Source organism: Falco peregrinus, chromosome 4 (genome assembly GCF_023634155.1).
Source record: "Falco peregrinus isolate bFalPer1 chromosome 4, bFalPer1.pri, whole genome shotgun sequence".
In the NCBI taxonomy this organism is placed as follows: Eukaryota; Metazoa; Chordata; class Aves; order Falconiformes; family Falconidae; genus Falco; species Falco peregrinus.
This window is the reverse complement of record NC_073724.1, coordinates 7,449,772-7,455,869: the sequence shown is the minus strand read 5'-3', so window position 1 is coordinate 7,455,869 and position 6,098 is coordinate 7,449,772.

Below are 6,098 nucleotides of genomic sequence, written 5' to 3'. Positions count from 1 at the left end.
CTTCTTTGTGAATCGCTGTGTGTTGCCATTTACATAATATGATCAGGTTTAAAACTGCATTTGTCAGTGAGAGTTTTGAAAAACACCAGAGAAGGAGTTGCATGGCTCAGTGAACCACAGTAAAGAGGGTGAACAGTACTGCAGGTTCTTAGTAGCACATTAAAATCTATTTAAAATTCAGATTCACAGTGTTTCTCAAGAAGGAGGGAATGCTGTTCTTTGGAACTTTTAATGTGTACATTTTTATCCTGATGTTGTTAACAGTATGTGCATTTTGACAAGGCGTTTATCAGAGCATAAACGGCCAGTGGTAAGCACAGAAAAGGCCACTATGATTAAACATACTTTAGCTGAAAAAAAACCACCACCCTGAAGCATCTCAAGTGTTCGAACATATTGCCGGTCCATCTTTATTAGTACACCACCCTGTGTTAAGCAGCCGGGGTTTTTTTGCATGATCATGTATGACAGGCTTCACTGTGTATCATTAGATTAGAAACTTAAGGCAAAATAAACACCATTAACTCAAAAATAACCACCAGTACTGTAACTTTTATTTGCTAATAAATATCTTAATAAACAGGCTTACCCCATCTGTAAGACCTGATAATGCCTCTTAGGAAATTATAGAAAAATAAAATACAATAATAATCAGTAACTTGTACTTTGTACAAAAATCTTATTATGTTGCTCAGCAGGTAGCTTTGCCAAACCCCATATTCTTTCTGCAAAGAAATGGCATATGTAATGCAATTCACCTTAAAAACACCCTAATGTTGAGAGCTGAGCATTCTATTACACTATTAACTTGTAGGCATGCCAGCACATGAAAATTTACATGGAACATATTATCATAGGAATAGAAGAATAATAAAAAAAAGGAAGATAACACCACTTTTCAGTAAATAATACCAACTTCACTTCTAATGTAAATTCCCCTTGGGACTGCAAATCAGTATATTAAGCTTTTTATTTCATGGTTATTCCTACAATACTGTTATAAACTGGCAAAAAGGCAGGAACAAAAATGCAGTGGGAACTTTATGGGAGATACATGACGTGAAGAAAAGTCATTCTGAAGAGTGAGGCAGTCCCAGGGGGAAACCAACGACACCATCTGTGAAATGTTCAGGCTCTCAGAATGAGCAGATCCTGCTTTGCTGTGTGCAATGTGACATGAGTTCAGACCGATGAAGATATAAATTAGAGGTACAGTACCAAGGCTGCTTTTCTGTGAGATGAATGGTGAAGGCTGAGTCACAGGTAGTTGTCATCATTCAGTTACATCTCGGTAAGAGGAAAGAAGCAATGGCAAAGCAAATGTTAACTGGGGTCTCTAAAGAAAAAGTGGGTTTCAGACTACTGGTAAGGATATGAGACCTGTGCTGAGGCCACGGTTTGTCTGTAAAATCATTTGCAAGTATTATGATTATGCCATTACTTTGGAAGCCATCTACCTTTAAAGTTTTGACATGGCTGGTTAAATATATAATCTAAAGTGTCTGGCATCAAATAGTTATTCATATATACACATACATTGATACATTTTATGGCTATGCTAGAACAGCAAACTATGAAGAGCAGTCATATTTAGTTGTGTACAATCTAATTTCACAGAAGAGACAGAGATTAAAACCCCTTTTAATTCAGATACGTTTAAAACCAACACACAGAAATAGATAGAGGCTATCCTGAGAAAACATACCAACCATGTTATCTTCCAAGAGTAAATCAAAGCTAGTTTTTGGAAGGTAGTCAAATATTTTTCTTGTATTTTTTCTGTAAGTCGAAGTGTTGTTGTTTTTTTTTACATGATGACAAAATCAAGACAATTAATTCCAGCTTGATCAGTAAAGGTTGCTTTGCTAGAAAATAAACCATTGCCTTTGAGTAAATATGGATTCACATGATTTTTTAATTTCCTTGTTAAACTGCAGATGCAATCCTGAGAAGTGCAGAGTACCTGCCGTTGTTACCGAAGTCAACAGGAGTTATACCGCACCAAACAAGAACAAGCCCTTTTGGTTAGTCTCCGGGTTTCAGTTACAGCATCACCGCGCATGACATAACTGATACCAGCAGAGAATTTTGACATTGGCCTCATCAGAAGCAGATGCAAGGCTCTAGGTAAGAGCGACATATACTGAAGTACTGTCTGAATCCAGTTCCTTCACCAGAGTTAACCAAGAAAAAAACTTTTCCCACTTTTAATCTGAAACAGCTCTCTCTACCTTATGTAAAAAGTTGGGAGAAGAAATTGCTGCAAAAGAAATGGTATTAAAGATGTTACGCTGCCAATTCAAAGCTAACCGTTTCTTGTGGAGAGGCAGATAGGGAGTCATGGCCATAAGCTTTAAAATGGTTACGTGTTTACGTGTTTGGAATCTTAAGAGTAGGACAGCTTTCTTGAGATAGGGAGTTAATGAAAGATTCCAATAAACAGAACCACTAGGAGGGCATTAGTTATGTTATTTGCTGCTGTGCCTTTCATTAAGTGGCAAATCTCAAAACTTACACTGCAACAGACTGGAAGTATGAAACAGCTTGTTCAAACAGGCAAACGAGCAGCTAGTACTGCTGTTATGAAGGGGAGATCATATTGCATAATGTTATAAGTTTAGGAAAGCAAAAAGATGGACAAATACTATTTTTTGGTAAGTTTTGTTTGTTTGATGGGGATGGTGGTTTTATCCTGAATTTAAATTAATGAGTTTGGGGAAGTTTCTAGAGAAAAAAAAACCCCACACCTAAAACATTTGTGTTAGATACTCTGTTAGATGTGGAGGTCATTTTAAATACTTATTCCAAACTCAGAGATGGAAGCCCATTCCAGATTAAACAACAGTGCAGCAACTTTGCCGTTCAGCTCTGTCATGTTGAAGGTAACCATAATCTATTTTACCACATTCCTGAGGTAGTAGCCTTGTCTTTCATGCTCAGTGCACTCTCTTCTCCCATGTTAAATGAGGCCATCCATTCCATGCAAATCTACAGAAACCTTTGATCCAAAATCTGTTTCAGTCTATTGTCATCTTCTTAAGAACTTAACTGACTTTGGATCATGCCCTGAAGGACCAACCTACATGTCCACCCAGAGAAATTAAAAGCAAAAGGTTGTAGCGATACACTCGAATGACAAGGCAGCATGCATCCTAGTAAGTGCTGGTTCTCTACCAACAAATCAGCCAATCAGTAGTGGGATGCAGGAAGGGAGAATCTGGTTGGAGAGCTGAATCCTACATACAGTATGTATAATGTAGGGCTTCATCCCACTGCCGCTGAAGTCAGTAATAAACTCTCATGAAATCTGGTCACAGCAAGACCATGCCTATTGACACCAAAGCATTTAATTTCTCACAGTTACATCACTGTCCCAGGAATTATTCCATCAAGTAGTTTACTAACACTTTCAGCAGGATTTGGAAGTATCAGGTTTTTTAGAGCAGAACCTTCCCAAGACAAAAATGGAACTTGTGACATTGGCATTTAGTAGCTAAAATAATCTACAGATTTGAAACATTGGCTGCACTTTGTCTTTTTCAGCTAATACTATTGTACATAAAGGGACTGTGATGGTAAGTTATTCAGCTTAAAGCACTCAGCTTCCTAAAAAAAAAGAATCCTGTTTTGCTTTTCCTTTTTGCTTCTCATTCGTTCTCAAGTAGAAATCAATCTGAATGACAGAAACCTGAAAATTCAGTTTGTAAGCCACTCTTAACTGGAAAGCTCTACTCTTTACTGTTTATTTAGGTTCCTCTGAAAAAAACCTAGTATGCAACAAGGAGACCAAGCAATCTTCAGTTACAGAATTGTGTCTACGGGAGGGTCTAGTGTAAATCATGATAATTTGAGCAACCTGGTCTAGTGGAAGGTGTCCCTCTCCATGGCAGGGGGCTGGAACAACATGATTGTTAAGGTCCCTTCCAACCCAAACCATTCTATGGTTCTCTGATAATTGCACCTGGGTTTTTTTTGTCATAGGCTGGACCCTGGAAAGTGAACAAATAGATTTTTTCTTATCACTGCTGTACATCAGAGCATTATGCAGTGATGATACTATAAAAATGCTCCCTAGACTGTTTCAGTGGGCACCTTTTCATCATTCACAACCAGAAATGAATATTTGGATTCCAGTGCAGATTTTCCCCAAATTTGATTTTCCAGATTCTAGATTCAAGGTTACTTTCTATACAACCAAGCCCCCAGGCATCACAGAGTTCAGAATACAAAGAGCCAGATTTCTCTCTCATTTGTGAATTTTCAGTCCCAGGGGTTTGGCTTATCTACCACTCAACATACGTGATGCTGCTTACCAGTTCTTCACTGAATTGTCAATAATGAGAAGTATTAGTATAATATTATGGTTTATTCACAAATTTGTAATCAGCTTGCTGATGTGCATGTTAGAAATGAGTATTGCCCCAAACATGTAGTATTTCCCAAATGAAAAAAGTCAGCAGTATCTCCTCACATATCAAGAACAATATGTGCAGGAGGTTTTGTGATAATGGCAATGAATATACCGGACCCCGCAAGGAAACCACATGTGGTAGTGAAGTTAAAGAAATGATAAAATATGTTATCTCATGCTGTCTTACAAATATTTTATAAGGACTTGGATTTGCAAGTGCTTTATGCCTAACTCTGCTCAGGTAAATAGTCCCATTTCTAATCAGCCTCCTTATATGAATTAAGCTGCAAAGACGTAACTGTTTACAGATTCAGGAGTTTCTAAGCGTGACACATTGCATAATTATGGACACGTGTGTAGCCTAGTCAAAGTGTTCAGATTCTTAGACATAGGTCAAATTTTGACCAAGAACTAAGTAGGTGTGAAAAGTTCAAATGATTTTGAGACTGATCTTTTTAATATTTTTTTCCCATATCTTTAGTGTCATGACTTGGCATTTTTTATTCCAGTTTAAGTAAACAGGTATGAAAGATCAGATAATATACTAAACCTTTCTGGAAGAGAGATGTACTTGGGAAATCTCTTGCAGGAAAGAAAGATAAGAGATACTTATGTAGGATATTTAAAGAAACATATACATAAATAGGTTTCACTGAATGGCATTGTATTATTTAATGTATAAAATATGGAAATATATTTGAACTCTAATCCATTTTTTAACCTCATGCTTTGTCATCAACCATTTTTGTTGGTTTTCCTCTCTAAAATATAGCATATCTTTTTATACTATACGCTGGCATATCCTTACTCAGAGCGCCTTGAAAATTTGTCTCATTTTAACCTCTTAAGTGTCTATAAATGGCTATTTAAAATAAAATAGTTTATATACTGTTTAAACATCTTGGAGACTTCAGCAGAGGGACTCAAACTTTTTATAGCACAGACTACATCTTACTAGATATGCTGGCTCACGGGCACCTTGCTTCTCCCTTATGATCACTGACGATTTCTGGAGTAACTAGTTGTAAAGAAGCGAATCAATAGAAAGGGGTTTGGTGTGGTGGTGGTAGAAGGGTCAGCACCAGCTGACCATGCAGTTTTGTGTAAGCCAGTTTGAAAATGGTTTTGTCTGCCTGTGGAGGAAAAGAGAGGCTGTCCATTTCCAGATAACAAGTCAAGGAAGTTTGGGAAGTCCTTTACACATACAGTACATGCCGTTAAAAATTTTAAAAGCCAATGGAGTGGATCAACCCCATTAGCATTATTGACAGTTAGGTAATTAATTCTGTAGGTTTGAAAAATCTCAGACATTATGATATACATCATATTTACAATTCTTTATGTACATATAGACAAATATTTTGTATCCATAATGTGCTCAACATATTCTGGTCTATAATCTGAGGAACTATATACAACCATAGCACTGGATAGGCAGCGTGCACTACTAATTACAGTATATGATGGTAGAAAATATTTGTGAGCTGTAAGTGCATGCAACTGTCTTATCTAACTCTCTTGTTTTACATTAGAGCTCCTTAGTACAATATGGATAGCTGTTCCTTCTTCACCATATTGTAGGCTTTAGGGATTTTTTTTCCTTTTCAGTGCTGATTCATTTGTCTCTCCAGGAGATTTCAAGACTACTGTCCTACTGTTAGCCCAGCCCAACAGATCTTCCCCTCAC